The following is a 17534-nucleotide window of genomic DNA, read 5'->3' as shown; positions in this document are numbered from 1 at the left end:
GGAACAAAGTGCCTTAGCACCTTAATGATGAGCTGTAGGTCACTGGCCCAGTCATATGAAACTGTAAACGCTCAAGGAGCTAAGCGCCAAGGGACTAAGGAATATCATAACACTGCACCAATGTGAAGTTGTGATATGAAGTGTCTCCAATAAGGCAATATAGATAGTTAAAGATGTATGGGTCAGCAACTGTGAGGTTAAATGCAGGAGAAAAGGAATTGGTCTCATGATTAATGGTATCTGTCAAAGATCATTGGGTCAAGGCAGAAAGGACCATGATATTCAAGAAAGACTGTTGGTTCTACCTTGAGATGAGATAAGCCATATCTGTGCATTGATGCATGTATCAGTAAGTTAAGTGGATGAATGGGTTAGTTACCAAAGAATAAATGCAGATCGACAGAGTTGGTTCATGAAGTTAGATGGATCTGTAGAAAACTCTGAGACATGGCAATGAGGACAATGGTTCATAGATAAGGCATGTCGAAGTACAACTAAGCTGTGTGAAACCTTATATTTTTGTATTCATTTAAAACCTAGAGGGGATTCTTTTTATTTTCCCATCTATTGAGAAAATACCGATGAAACACAATAAGGTCATTTATGGTAGCTACTGGTAAAGATTTAAACCATTTTATTACCTCTCCATCAAGGCTTTGGGAAAAAAGCCTCATACTTACATCATCTTCATCAACCTCCTGAAGGTCAAAGTAGTCATTCATTTTATCTACATGTTGTTGTGCAGTGATGGCCCCAGTGCCATAAAACTAAGGAATCCTACTTTGATAGTCTCGAGGCATGTTATGTAATTGGGCAGGTAAAACCAGGGGAGCATATCGAGCTTCCATGATTGGTATATGGGGATGAAAAATAGATGAACCTATAAGAGGTGTATATATGGAAGGGATCAAGACAACTTGAATTGCAGTTTGTGATGTTGATGGAAAGGTAGTGGAAATTGTTGAATAGATGGAACTAGTGGAAACAGGATGTACAGATTGTGTGATGGGAGAAGAAACAAAGAATGATAGGGATTAATGTTCAATTGATTGTTGGATGTAGGCTTTATGAATAGCTTGGTCTAGGTTAGTCACTAGGTCTTCTAACTTTTCAAACTACTGGAGAGCTTGTTTGTCAAGATCCTGGTCTACAAACTGATGTTAAGATATATATGGTCTTAACACCGACTCATCAATGATCATTTCAGTTGTAAAGCTTTTCGATTTTGATATAAAAAAACTGACTTCAAAGGGTAGATCAAATTGAATATTTTCTATGGTAACAAAGCTCTCTGGAAAAGAATTGGCTCTTGGCATAGGACTGTTACTCCCTTGACTTTCGGTCAAGCTTTTCTCCCTTATCAATTTCTCAGGATTATCTAGGATATTGGGAGGATTTAGATCTGGATGTGCTCTTGTATGAATTATTTTAGGAGCCATATCTATATATTATTAAACACACAATTTCCACTATGCACAAATTTTACAACCTCAAAACATTTATTTTTGAAACAGAAATCTTAAATGTTCTTGAAATAAAGTTTTTTGAACCAAGGAAAAAAAATTCAAATGAAGATATGTTCAATGCCTATATGGTCACTAGGATGTTATCACTCCATGATTTTGTGGTTGTGGAAAAAATCATAGAGGTAACCACTTTGAAAACTAGGAATCTAGCCCTTCCAATTTTAGAGAGGGATCTCTCTTTATGATTTAGATTTATTTGACTGAAGGTATTAGGCCTAGCTATTAAGTTCAGGTTTGAGTTTTTTGTGTTGTTTTGCTGAAAATGGGAAGAAAGGCCATTGGGAGAATGGAGTCACAAGTTTGAGGTGATCAAATATAGAGTTTACAGGCTAAATTTATAGGGCGGGTTAGGAAAATTCACTAGATCCTTTAAGACATATGGTGTGAAGGAGAGGAAAAGATTTAGAGATCCAATTAAAAATAGAGCAGTTAAGAATTCTGATTTTAATCTTTAGTGGAAAACATAAAAAATATTCTTAAGTCAGAGACATAGTGTACATTCAAACAAATTATGTTCTTTATCTTCTTAGAATAATTTAGATTTTTGGATCAATTTTCTATGTATCAAAATTAAACATAGATTATTTGTAATATGCAAGTGTCCTTGGGGCTGGCACTTTAGCTCCAAGGAATGCAATTTGAATTTTACCCTTCTCTATGTCAAACACTGAAAGGATCCTGTGTTGTGATGTAGTTGTCTATATCCAAAATTTTGTGTATGTTATGGATTTTAGCATCTCATTCCTCTTTTTGATTGCCCTATATGTGGCAAAAATATTGGGCTCAGCAATATCTTGAGCCAAGTCACCTGTTTGTAGTGTTTCTGGAGGATCTTGTGAAATAGAGGAAGATAGAGAGCCTAGAAAAATTTCCTCCTGTATTATACCTGCAAAGATTTCTTCTGATGTTGTCGAAGCATGTTTACCCAACATGAATACAGTGGTCTTCCCTTCATCCTCTTGTATAAAACCCGGTGGTGGATTCTTTTTAGGCTTCTTAGTATAGATTAAAAACTACTTGGCTTCAATTTCTGTTACTGGAGAATACTCGTCTTCCCTAGGCCTTTTATCATGCCTTTCTTGAGGTGTAGGAGTCTGAGAGGATGTTGTTGATATGACTTGTTCTTTGACCTCTTGCAAGGTGTTCGCCTCCCACTGGTCTCGGTTCATGTATTTCTCAATCTCTAGCTGAGTATGTGTGTAGGGAGTAGTATTTTGCTCCACCCTCAACTTTGAAATCATACCAAAAGGGTCATAAGACCAAGTGAAGCTCAGTTTGAAATTTAGTTGCTTCAACAACAAATCTGCTTCTTTACCAGCTGTTTTGGTATTGCATACAAAAGGTCCTACTTGTGCTTTGATTTTAAATTGTGCCTTCTTCTTAGCTACCACAAAATGTAGGTCATCCATATGTATCATTTGTCTGATGTATTCTAATGAGAACAGTCTCATGGGAACAAATTTTGGTAGCCTATAGGGTGGAAATTCACACCCATAGACTCTGATCTCGATGTAGTTTTGGTATAAATACTAGTCACTTGTCTTCACTTGGTCACTAAAATGCAAAACCTTCTTAATATCTGCTCCTATCCTAGGCTCCAAATCACTTTGTCGCAAAAAAATAACTTTACACAAAAACTGATCAACATAGTCTGTGAAAGTGAATTCTCTGGAGTTTTTCCTAACTAGAGAGGTCCAATGTATGACTAATTGAGCACTACCCTTCTCATCCATCTTTTGCAAAGTAAAGGGAAACCTGTTTTCTTAATGATAAATAAACATATAAACTAACACAATAGAATATTTGAAAGCTCCCTTTGTAGGAAACTTCATGAATTTCTCATGCATTGCCTCTGCAATAAATGCACCGTAATTAAAACAATAGGTTTCTCACCAATGGTAAAAATTGACAGGAAACCAACAACGGCCTCATCAACCCACTGATCAAAGTGTTTACCAAGTAAGTATGAGATGATGTTGATGATATGTTTGGTTACCTCAGGGAACATAGAAGATGAGTATGGAGGGTTTTTTTTAGGTAATTTGGCATCTTCAGGAAGAAAGATTTCAAATATTTTCGTTCTCTGAGGGAAGGTTAAATTCTTGTAGAGCTCTATGAGAGAGTCTACTCACAGTGTCTTGGAAGACTCCAAAATTGTCACTTGGAGCATTTGAGATATGGCTTCAGCTGTGATGGTGATCAGAATTTCACCATTTCAACTCATAATTTCTCTTTGGAGGGTACATAGCTCAATTGACACGAGGAGACTAGCTCAGGGAAGCGATGGGTTTGTGGGAACATGAATTGAGGGAGGGTAGACTTCCATAGATTCAAGTCATCGCTCTGATCTAAGAATTTCTGCTTCAATAAACTATGAAGTACGAGCAAGTTGAATTCACAATTTGTTTCAACGATTTTACATTGTAAATCAACTAAGGGTAGATGATCCAAATCAATAGGAGGGGGTAGCATGGGATTTTCCTCTGGTTTCTTTCCTTTGTCCTTAGGGGTTCTACTCTTAGGAGGAATCTTCGATCTTTAAATGTACAAATAGAGGGATGACGACACTAGGATTACCTGGAATAGGAAGCTGACTGAAAAATGCTAGAGTGGGGTCTTTGATAGTGATTGGATCACTGTCACTAGGTAATTTTCTGGTTGTTGCGATAGCGTGGAGGATTGAAAACTTGAACAAAACGTGAAAAACAAAGAAGGAAGGGAATTTGTGGCTTAACGGTGCTTAATAGGGTAATTTGGAAGTTACCATTCATTTTTTACCATTACCGAGAGTGGATTCGTTGTAAAGGGAGTGTGAGAAATTAATTGGCGTAACAGTTTGCTAATGTGGGGAGGGGAGTGTCAAATGGCGGCCTTTGATTTAGAGTGGGATGGATTATCATGATAAGTTAAATGGAAGGTAAGGTCGTGGGAGTGGGGTCCACGAGGCTGAGTTTGTGTATGGTGAGTGGGGTTGGGAAAAGCTGTCATGGCGGATAGGGAGTGGTGGAGGGGCGAGCAGTCAACGCTAAAAACTTTTGGAGGGGAGGCGTGATGAGTGAAAAAGAAAGGGGTGGATGTGAAATGTTGTGGCGGTGACACGTAGCAGGCCTTTCGGACCCCCCTGCCTCCCCATGGATGAGGTGGGATGGAGCTCGGGGCACTACAACAAAACCATCGATTAGCATCCCTTTTTACTTCTTTTTTTGCATCTAGAGCCCATTTTTGGTGCTATTTGCATCCATTTATCAAATATGGTGCAAAACTTGACACAAAATTTGCATCAAGTTTTGCACCAAATCTTACACCAAGTTTAGCACCAGGTATTGCAATAGGTTTTGCACCACGTTTTGCACCAAATTTTATGCCAAGTTTTGTGTCATCCTTTACACCAGGTTTTGTTCCAGGTTTTGCATCAAGTTTGGCACCTAATTTTGTTTGACATACTTTTGCATCCTCATTTGCATCCACTTTTTGCACCTACACTTGCATCAACTTTTGCATCGACTTTCGCATCCTTTTTTGCATCCTTTTTTAAATCATTTTTTGCATCCATTTTTTCATCCATTTGTGCATCCCTTTTGCGCCAAGTTTTACATCGTGTTTTGTGTCTAGTTTTGCATCTACTTTTGTTGCATCCACTTTGCCCTCTTGTTTGGCATCCATATTTACATCCTCTTTTGCATCTATTATTGTACCCACTATTGCATCTAATATTTTTGTGCCACAATTAGCGCCTAGTTTGGCACCTCCTTTTGCACCCACTTTTGATTATAATTTTGCATCCACGTTTGCATCCTCATTTGCGTCTAGGTTTTCATCAACTACTACATCTATTTTTGCATCCCTTTTTGTATCCAATTTTGGATCGGGATTTGCATCGGGTTTTGTGTCTCGTTTCGCATCTACTTTTGCATCGACTTCTATTGCATCCACTTTTGCACACAATTTTGCATCCACTGTTGCACCCATTTTAAATTTCACTTTTTGCATCCCTTTTTACATCTTCATTTGCATCATACTTTGATTCTTTTTTTGCATCTATCATTACATCCACTTTTGTTATGCCACAATTTGCACCATGTTTTGCACTCATTGTTGTATCCACGTTTGCTTCCAATTTTGCATCCATGTTCACATCCTCTTTTGCATCAAATATTGCATCTATTTTTGCATCCACTTTTATGTTAGGTTTATGCATTGGGTTTTGCATCTCGTTTTGTATCTACTTTTGCATCTACTTACATTATATCCATTTTTTGCATCCAATTTTGTTTTGCCTGTTGCATCAATGTTTGCTTCCACTTTTACATCCATTTTTGCATCTTATTTTGCATATTTTTTGTCTATTGTTACATCCACTTTTGTTGCACCATATCTTGCACCTACCATTGCAACCACATTTGCTTCCACGTTTGCATCCCCTATTGCATCCACTTTTGTTTCATCCATTTTTGCATATACTTTTGTTTCCGTTGTTGCATCCACATTTGTTTCACCACAATTTTTGCCAAGTTTTACACCTACCATTGGACCCATGTTTGCTTCCACTTTTGCCTTCATGTTTGCATCCAAGTTTGCATTGACAACTGCATCTACTTTTGCATCCACTTTTGTGTCAGGTTTTTCATGTTGTTGTGCATCTACTTATGTTGTATCCACTTTTCGTCCAATTTTATTTCTATTGTTGCCCCCATTTCTATGTTCGCTTTTGCATCCCTTTGCCAACACTCATCATATTTTCTGCATTGATGATATTCCTTATGGCATTGACAATTATGAACAATTGATGACAATGTCAATAATATTGACAATGATGAAAATGAAGATGATGGCGATGACATGAATTGTGATTATGATGATAAAGACGATAGTGGTTACAATGACAATGATGATGATGGCAATGATTATGATGATGACGATGCTAATGACGTTGGCGAATCTTCCCAATTTTAGATGTTGTCATTGTCATAATCATAAGCATTATCTTTGGTGTCATGATCATCATTTTCATCTAGGTCATCATCAAAAACAATAATGGCATGAATGATGATGATGCATGATTACAACAATGTCGATAGAAATTACATTAATGATGATGATGGGGATGATAAAAATGACAATGACGATGATAATGGTGGTGATGATGATCATCATCGATCATCTGTCAAAAATAGAGTTGTTATTTCTCTTACGTATATCAATGTGTCCTAAACAACCCTTTTCTAGCACTGATCACATTTTTTGGGTTGATGATATTTCTTACAACATCTACAATTATGAACAATTGCAAACAATGTCCATAATGATGATGATGATGGCATGAATGGTGATTATGATGATAATGTAATGATGGCAATAACAATGACAAGGATGATGGTGATGATGATGACAATGATTATGATAATGAGAATGAACTTACAATCTTATGGATTCGTGAACAATTACTAGTTTCAATACCATCTTCTGGATACGTATTACTATCATACTTTTTAAATTTTCTGTCTCTCTTGAGGTATGTTACTATAATGGTGTTGTCAACACTAGAAAGATATCTTGTTGTAATGGTGGTTCTAATGTTAGCACTAGCAAAGTTTAGTAGGGAGGATGCTACTACAAGAGGAATTCCTTCTAAGTGACTATGGCATTCAAAATGAGGCTTTATGGGCTGCTTGTTAACACATGTTCTCATGCTCATATAAAATTAATGTGAAAAGTTGCTTTAATTGGTTCCCATGCATAATTGATATTGATAATGGGGTGGTATAAAATTGTAATGGGCATATCCGTTAGTTAGTTATGATGGGTCAACAACATTGAAACCATCCAAGTGACAATTCACCTTGGAACAATCGTCGCTCGTGCGAAAACACGAAGTTTATGTAAATGAAAGTTGTGATTGTAGTGGAATTAAAACCATCGAGAAATATCAAAGAAGACGCTGCCTACCAGTTTTGAAAGACAACCAAGGGATTGAACAACTATTTGCGTTAGGATGTAGTGAGGGAATCGAAGGAAATTTGGCAGCCCTAAGTTGCCATTACTATTGCCAATCACACATTCAATAGTAACCATAAAAGGTAGCCACATATAAACAAAACCTCGAGGTGTTGACAGTTAGAATCTATTGTAATAGCTTTGACGTATATATAGTTTTGTGTTTAGATGAGAATGAAGTGGGCTTCATCCAGGGTTCGGCTCAATCCTTGTCCATTCCATGCAGTGGTGTTTAATTCGCCAAGCAAGAGAATATTACGTGAGTGTTCAGAGTTAAATCAACAGAAATCAAGGACGTGTGATTGTCAAATTATTGCTCCTCCCTTATGATTGAGCGCTTGATGCGATGGTCATTATCCTTGGGTGATACTTTTATTCCCCATTTTCTATTGAAAAAGTAGCGTTTTTCTGTTCGATTATGATAGGATTGGATGAACGCCGGTTTGGGTGGATGTAGACCCATGTTTTTTTGTGGTGATCTTCAAATGTCTTGAGGATAAGAAAAAAATCCTTGACCAAGGTCCATGGTTTTGGGGATGAGTTGGTCTTCTAGTGAAGCCATGGTTTCCCAACTTCAATCCTCTCACTATGTTGCCGATGACTACTCTAGTATGGGTAAGATTCCCAGTTTTCCCATTCACTTTACCCATCTAGATCTCTTAGAAAAAGTGGGCAATTTTATTGGAAGATTCGTCAAAGTAGACAGGGAAAGACTTTTGAAAGGCATTTTCACCTATGTTTGCATATGTGTTTAGGTAGATCCCAATGAAGTTTTGCGAGATAAAATTGAGCTCAAGTGGATGGGAATTGTGTATTCTAGTTCAGTTATTCTGAGCTTTCAATGGAAAATTTTGACTCTATTTTGGCTTACAGGCAAGATTTCATAAACTAACGCTCTCTATAAATGGACTAGACAAGGTTGTGCTCAAAATTTTGTTTAAAAAATGGCAGAGTTTGGGAAGAAGTTCTTTAAGTTAATGGATCAGCATTCAGATGCATTTCGAGTGGTTTGATTGAATGATTTCTGTCTCAGTTCCGCACATTTAAAAGTTTTGGAGAATGGGAATTGATAATTCTGGTATTTGATGGTGTTTTATTCAAATTACACAGAAGAAGATAGAAAGCTAGGGCTCACAACCCCTACCTAAGAAATTCTGGTATTTGATGGTTTTCCCCCGACCAACCAATTTTTAGGCTCACAACCTGGCTAGGCAAGGTCAAGTTTAGGAACAACCTAGCTAGGCGAAGTGAGAGAGTACCGTAGTTAAGCGCTGCAAGGTCAAAGAGAGAAGGTGAAGGGTTGGATTCCTCACCGATCAATGGGGTAAAGTAGGGGTTGGGTGCTTTGTCAAGCCCCCCCCGCTTCTTATTCACCAGTGTCGTGTCGAGAGCAAGGAACATTCTGGAAAATTCAATATTAAGCATCAATCTGCGATGAAACAGGGGATTCCTCTATAATCGGCTATGGGCTTATCTAGAAGGGCACCTCCTGGCCTTATGACTGGCATCTACACCTCCTTCCTTCCATATGCTAAGGTCAATGGTGAAGTGGGTCTAATATCTTGCTATGGAACTTCATGCATGGACAAGGAATCAATATCTACCTACTATGCCAAGGGGACTATTAGAAGGGTACTAAATAGGACCAAAGACTATTGGCTATTGGAATGGCTAAGTTATACTAGATCTAGATCTTTATCTCGGTAGAGAAGAGAGTAAAGAAGTGAAACGTAGAGATGCGAGTATCATATGTCTAGACGAGTATAATATGTATAGAGATCGAAGAGAATGAAATTCTCTGAGAGCTAGCCATGGCTCAAAGAGCCTCTTTTTAGTTGTTGAATTTAATGTCGACTGCTTTCTCCTTTCCCTTATTTCCTCTCTCTTATTCTTTTTTCTTTTCTCATTTCTCTTATTCCCCTGTCCTTTCCCCCCTCTCCCTACCCGTACCCCACCCTCGCCCGGATGGCCCTCAAGCGTGCCTTCCCCTATCCTCGCCCTATGATCGCTTACCGCTTATCTTTTTTCTTGAACTCGTACCTTTGATGGCTCCTCCGGAGAGTGTTCTGTTCTCCTGCAGTGCCGCCCCTCACCTCTTTCAGAGTAAGATAGACTTCTTTCTTCAAACAAGTAACAGTTGTTCGAAAAAAAAGAACAACCAACAACACCCAAAGTACTCATACCGACTTTCTCTCCTACCGAACCGAAGCAAAGCGTAGGTAACCGACTTTCTTTCTCTCGATACGGCAACCGAAGCGAAGCGTAGGTAACCGACTTTCTTTCTCTCCTACCGAAGGTAACTACCAAAGGTAGGCATTCATCTACCGAAGGGAGGACGACAGGTAACTGACTTTCTTTCTCTCGATACGACAACACAACTACCAAAGGTAGGCATTCTTTCTGGCATCTTTCCAACTCTTGCTCTTACCTCTCTTTCCAAAGGAAGGAAGGGGGGTGTGGCGGGAAGGAAGGATCAGCTTCCTTCCCACCACTAATGAAGGAAGGGGGTTGTAAGGAAAATATTATTAGTGCCAAATGAAAATTTATGTTAGGGATGCTTTCACATAGTTAGTTTTGTAATTATTATAAACATCACATACATAACAACAAAAAATAAAAAAAGTATGTAATATATAAGAACAAAACTAATGAAGTTGTTAGTACTAAAATGAGGCATATACCATCACATGTAATCTTAGATATACTTAGTGTGAAACACCATGACATCAATGTCTGAGCAATTTGTAAATGTGCTACAAGGGCTCAATAGGGGGCTAATATTTATTTGATAGTCACGTTCTTGGCTTTGTTGCTTCATTTGAAGGAAGGAGGACACTATTGAATTATTTCAATTACATGGTTCACACCTTCCAAGTATTAGTTAACTTGCCTAAAAAGGTTCCTAACACAAGTGATCAATGCAAATATCACCCATAGGCTACTTTTGTTCACAAAACTTAACTCTCCCACTTTATTTTTGTAAAGACCCACTAATTCAAGTGTAGCCATGGTAGTTGATGCACGACCTCATGTGCACCAAAAAACATCCCATAACGACCAAGCTTACCCTTCCACTCCTAACACCAAAATGTGCAACACTTATCATAGGGTCCAAGGGGTATTGTCCTTGGTGGCCTCTCATCACTATTGATAACTAGGGTTGAAATGTCACACCCCATGCTTGTGAAACATCTACATCATTTGGCACATTGAATTCCATCCATGCGCACCAAGTTCTAATATGCATGCATGCTTATCCTATATCTGCTTATATTTAGGAATGCCAACTATGACATAACCATTACAATATCTTTCTTCTTATTCTTCTTCTTCTTATTACTATAGAAAAAAAGGACCCTTTTGTTATTCACGAGGAAGAAAAAAAGCACAAACATTGACAAAAAGATTGTAACTTCTGTCATTACAATGGGTTGCCAGAACACAAGGCATCACGACCCAGAAGAAGAGAAAAAGAAGTTGTCGTAAAACCAGGGTTTTACAATTTTTTTTCTTCTGCAAATTATAAGACTGACTAGAAATGACAATAGCATGCAACCAAAAATTGTAGAAAGTGTATTATACAACCACGAAGAGGGCCCTACTATGAGAAAAACAAAGACAGTTACTAGAAATGACATTAGCCTGTAACAAAAAATTCCCGAAAGTGTATTATACAACCATGAAGAGGCCCCTGTCAAGAGAAAAAGAAAGACATTGTATTTGAGGCTAATTGAAAGCTGAATGTAGACTCACTTGAAATTTATAGTAAGCTAGTTGATAACTAATTGAAAATTTGACTTAAAGCTGATCCATATTAGTATATGGGCATCGAATGAGAACTTTGAACTGGGTTGCCAACTAATTTATCATAATATATGTAACCTGTCTCCAGACAAATAATTCTTTTTTAGAGAGAATCTACAGTTGTATTTAGCTCCCTATGGATGTGATGGAAATTGATTTCCTAGAAGTGGTTCTTTAACTCCACAATTTTGCTTTTCCAGGAGGATAAACTTATAACTTCCTACTATGCTTTACTGTCATTATTTTTTGGCTCCATTACAATATTTGTATGTCAACAACATGGCACACTACAACCAAGAAGATGAACAATTACATCATTAAGAGTTACAAAACCATCTTGCCATCGAATAACCAACATTAATTAAACAACCATTTAACAACATAATAGCAATTACACTATATATATATATATATATATATATATATATATATATATATAGATCACATTACACGTATAAATACCACATTTCAATAGAAGTTAGATGAATTGCGCTAGTCCCAAAGTTTTGCTTTGACTTGAAATTAAACTCTTCTTCACTTTGTGATTTTTGTGTTATCCACTAGCATAGACCCATCTTAAATATAGATATAATATGAGTGGAGAGGGATCCAATTTCTTCATTGGCAATTATTTTTTATGAGCAAACATTATTTAAATGTTTTGTATTTTTTTTTTTTAATTTTTTTTTTTTTTTAATTTATTTTGGCCGACACTAGCAAAATTTCAACTTTGATGATGGATAAACATCGTTGTAACCATACTAGGCTGTAGAGTGAGCTTGGCATATTCATATTATTTTCATCCTCAACATTGAGGATTGTGTAAAGCTCAGTGGAAGATGCCCCTTGGAATGATGGACAAACATGGCTGTAACCATACTAGGCTGTAGAGTGAGCTTGGCATATTCATATTATTTTCATCCTCAACATCGAGGATTGTGTAAAGCTCAGTGGAAGATGCCCCTTAGAATAGTTTTGATGCCCCCAAAATGACTTCCATTCTCAACCCCTCCCCATGAAATTTGAACTTAAGACCTCGTAACAACTAAACCCCATACAAACCAATTACCCTACAACTTATCATGGATCAACCACAACAATACTTATTATAATAATTTAAAACCAATATTTCTAATTACTTTTCCATATTTATCTCATTTACAAACCCCTCAACCCCATCCCATTATTATTACAATAAACACAATAATATATCACCGAGGAAAGAGTTCAAAATTGCGAAAACAAAAAACGCACAACAACCTCTGGTCCCAACATGAATGAACTAGGCCTCTCATGTTGGAGATGATTTAGGGGTTATTCCATGGCCTTCTCTCCCTTTGAAACCCCCCAACCATCCCTGTAATAATTTATTATATTATCTTTAACGATGCTACTTTTACTCTCAATCTTTAACAGCTACCGGCCTTCCCTCTTCAAAACCCTTATATAGAGTGTTTTCTCTCCATCGACCTCAAAAACCCTTATATAGAGTGTTTTCTCTCCGTCGACCTCTTTTCCCTTTGCCTTCAAAGCATTTTTGCACAGTTAAATCCTTTGTCCAAAATCGTCGGGGTTTCGCATTTGTGTCTGATATTGGGCGAGTTTCTGGCATATTTTGGATCCATCGATTTCATTCGAGCCCTCCCTCTGTGCACTATCTGGTATTGGGATGGCTGGAACTCAGGAGGATCCTGTTCTTACACGGGAGTAGATGACGATTCGAGAGAGAACGAGGATGATGCCGGAAAGGAAGAGGACACTGGAGCTCAGGTTGCACCCATTGTTAAGCTTGAGGAGGTTACTGTCACCACGGGCGAAGAAGAGGAGGATGTCCTTCTTGACATGTAAATTTCTTAATCCATGGCTATTTCATGATTTTGTTTTCTCAGTTGAAAGTTGTTTTCATGGCCTCTTCGGTGGCCCTTTTCCTGTGCACATAAATGGGACCTTGACTATAAGGAAGATGCATTTGGGCAGTTATTTACTTCTAATTTTTCTCCTTTTTAGTAAGATCTGTTTTTATCGGGTTCTCGATGTTTTGTTCGCCTGTTGATGATGATCAGATTTGTCATTTCAATGGGGTGCTGAAGAAACTCTATGGTAGATGCATTTAGCGGGCTATGGTTTGTTTTATCGGGTAATTAGGGTTTTGCTTTTCTGTGTATTTTTGGTGGGATTTGATGCGCTTTGATGGCGAATTCGTTATATTTTGGATTCTTCGCAAGATATTGCATGAAATTCTGAACACCAGAGAAAATTTACCCGAATATTGATAGTACCTTTATGGAACTTCCTGAGATATGAACACATACTGAATCATCAAGTTTGCTTTGTCTTTTCTGCTCTCAATACTGTTGAACTCCTTCGCAATGTTCTGTAATCGGAAAAACAGGGAATTCCGGAAACAACAAGTTCTGAATTCAAACCACGGGAGCTTTAGGTTTATCTTAGGGTTTAGAATTGAGGGTTTGTCATTCTTTCAGCGAGCGTTGATCATATACACAAGCAATATAAGCTCCCTTTCTATTTTAAATTAAATACACTTTCCTTCATCCAGTCATGCTTTTTGTCTTTCCATCGGAATAGTGGGGATGAAGCTTGATGAACTGATAAATGGGATTGAATTTCCACTTGCAGGAGTATGTTGCTGTACTTGTCTGTCATGGAAAGCAACAGGATCAGGCAAAGAGAGATCTGGATGCATTTCTTGGCAATCACAGTGGTGCATTTGTGGCATGGTATTTCAGTCTTTTCACAAATTTCTGTTTTCTCTGTTCTTTTGAGTCAGGATTATGAGGGCTTATTGCTCTTATATCAGCAAGCATAGAATAGAAATAACATGTTAGACTTTTCCAATATAACATTCAAAATGTATAATGTTTCGTATCTAACGGAGATAGGTTCATTTGACCAAATAAAACAATGCACATTATCATATTTGTCTTTACTTCACAAAATTCCAAAGTTTCCTCCAAAGGGCTATAAACAACAGCATTGCAATCAAAATAGCTATCTTGAGGTGCAAATGAATGGATCGGAGGCAGATATTTCTCTGGTCGACAACAATTAATGGTAATTCTAGACAAGATAATCTGTACCCGAAGACACATTTTTCAAGACAAAGTTGCGTTTGATGAATTGTAGTTATGTTTAATTTATTCTTTAGACACTTCTTCAATGAGGTAATGCTTTTGTCGTTTGCAAAGGATTTTTTTGATTTTATTTTTAAATTAATGCACATATCCTGAAACTAGGATTGTAAGGTGCTTCTGAGTAGAATATGAGAAACAATGCTGGCTATATTGTGATATCATAAACGCTCACTTACATGTATTTACTTGGTGGAAGCAAAACAAAACAGAGAAAATTAACATTGCGCAAGAACATCGGGCCGATCAGTTTCCTCAAACAGTTTCCTTTCATGCTTTACTGATAGTCTCACTTGGTTGAGTTTTCTTATTTTGTAACCTCTTGCTTTGCTATAATATGATTTTGCACCTGAGGGCAACCTTACTTCCAGACTTTTTTCTTTTGAACCAGCTTCCTCTTATCATGATGGAGCAATGTGCCCAGATTTAGCGTTATAGGGAACCATTAGCACCTTTTTGTAGAATTTCTTTGAAAATTCTGCAACTGCTGTAGTGAACAATTCTGAAACTAATTTGTGACACCAAGACACAAAGTTTCTCTACTCTTTTGCAGTGAAATAAAAAAGAGTTAAAAACACATTCATACAATACAATAACACAGGATTTTTCTATGGAACCCTACATGGAAAACCCTCTGCTAGCTATAGATTTTTATTGACAAAGTTGAGCAAATAAAATTAATTACAAGGAAAACTGTTTCACTACAGAACAAGGTTGTTCTTTCTGCTGACACTTAGCTGAAAACTGCTTGCAACAACCCTGTCCTTAGCTCCTAAATCCTTGTGCTGGCCTGCCCCTGTTTCCTTGTGCTGGAAGCCTCTATTTTCTAGTGCAATAGTGGCCCTATCTTCTAGGAATTACTCCTGATTTCTAGCGCACACTAGCATGGATTTTCTCTGCCAAAACTCTGTGCAGAGGCCTCTCCTTCACGCTCTTCCTAGCTCTGCCAGCTCACACACAAAACTCGCACTCTATTGTTTGGTCTCACAACCTGTAAAAAATTAATGTCTGCTCATGTTGTAGCCCACCCAGTTTCAAATTCTTGCAAGGTTTAATGCCCAAAACCCATCAATAGCATATGACTGATATACACATCATTTTATCATTTTCTGCATTTAACTTGAAACAACATAGAGGTACTCTACATTTCACTTTCAGCTGATAAGAGAAAAAATAAGGCAAGCACACACATGAATTTTACACTGTTTTTGGTCAACATGATCCTAGAAAAACCCCGCAGCGGGGAAAACCAGTTCTTCTAGGAGGATTTTATTTTGTTTCTTTGACGAAGCATCACTGAAATCCCATTCTCAAACTGAGTTCTGAACTGTCTTCAACAAATGTTCATGTTGAAATTACAGTCCTCTGAAATGCTCCTTCTTCTTAGGAATTCAAGCCACCCTGACAGTCACAGGTTCCTTGAAACTTGGGTTCATCACAGCAAATATGCACAGGTTTTTTTATCAGCGTTTAACCTCCCTGGAATTTGAGCAAATACACTCCAAAACAGCTCTCTAAATATCATTGATATACCACTAAAACCAGGCTTGAGATTTTTGCTGGTCTTGGCCCAAGAATCTCACTGTCCCACATAAATACGCTGGCAGAGAAATATGCTGCTAAAACACTTGCCTACGGTGAGGAGTAACCAAACTTGACTCCTAATAAGCCTTTGACCTGTGTGCAACCACTGGCTGTGACAATCTTCCAAAATTTCGTGCTCCCTTTTTAGCTTTAACTCGGCCTTCTAGGGATTTGATTAACTGTGGTCTTGTTCCTAGTTCTTGCTGTAGAATTTCTTCACAAAAATTCTCTTCCTCCTATCTCCTTTCCTCTCCTCAATAGTTCTCAAGAGGATTGAATGAAGGAGCTCTTCCTTGCTGCCTCCAAATGCAAGCTCCACAACATGGTTGCGTTCTGCTCTGATTTGAGTTCACCTTGGAACACAGCCTCCTCCTTTAGCTGTCTCGATCTCCTCTCAAGCTTCCCTACACCCTCCTCTTTCCTTTGAGAAGAATAATGAAGAATCATTCATTTCCTTTAACTTCTGTTTTTCTTTTGAGAGGGAAACCTAACCCTAAAGGCTAAAGATCAAGGGCTGAGATTAAATCTCAGCTAATGAGATCTATAGTTGAGATCAAGCTCCCATTAGACCCCTTTCTCATGATGACCCCTCACTTAACCTTTTAATGTTTTAGTACCATGGTCACTTTGTCGCTCATAAAGTGAGTTTTAAAATATAAAGGTTACCTTATTAACATAAAGTGGACTTAGTACTTTACACAAAGTCACTTTAATAACCCATGTGACTTTAATAAATTAGAATTACAAGGTACACAACTCATAAAAGCTTCTTTAGCTCCTTGACATTAATAAACACATAATGTCACTTAGAGAAAAGGATATCAATGTGTATTCCTAGGCCAAAAGGATAAATTCCTAGGAAACACTTCCTTGGTACTATATTCTCAACACAATGTTGTGCTCACAAAATAGTGATCCATTTTTGTGCCTTCGTCCTCCTTATAAGCAATTCACATCAACTAAATTTGGCAAGTTTATTTTTTGAACTCGGTCTTGTGATTGACTAGTTAACTGAGTCTAACTGACTCATGTAATTCGTCTTGCCTCAATTTAGAAACTGAAGCTCACTTGCTTGTCCTTTGCCAAAGATAACTCGCACTAGGAGACAAACAACTGAGCCTCCAACTATACACATGAGTTAAACTGCTTCATGAACTCGACCTAATTTTTAGGAACTCGTCCTAACTTTTAGGAACTCATGCATGCTAAAGACATGAGTGCTTGTGGTCTCTTTGACTAAGGAACAAGTCAAAGAAGACCTTACTCGCTTCTATTTTCAACATTCCCTCTTAGCGAGAAAGGTGCTTTTGGAAGAACCTCGTCCACTTGGATCTATCTCCAATACTACAACGTTCTCCGTTGTTACAGCTTCTTCCACTGAACTAGAAGACTTTGCCTTCTTTTGCGGAACCTGATAAGACCTTTTCTTTCCCACCATGCTCTGCGAGTCTATCACTTCAGTCATAAGGGCCATGCA

Source organism: Pinus tabuliformis, chromosome 1_2, assembly GCF_031772625.1.
Source record: "Pinus tabuliformis cultivar Carrire ecotype Pingquan chromosome 1_2, CPIR1, whole genome shotgun sequence".
NCBI lineage: Eukaryota > Viridiplantae > Streptophyta > Pinopsida > Pinales > Pinaceae > Pinus > Pinus tabuliformis.
This window is presented reverse-complemented; position numbering follows the sequence as displayed.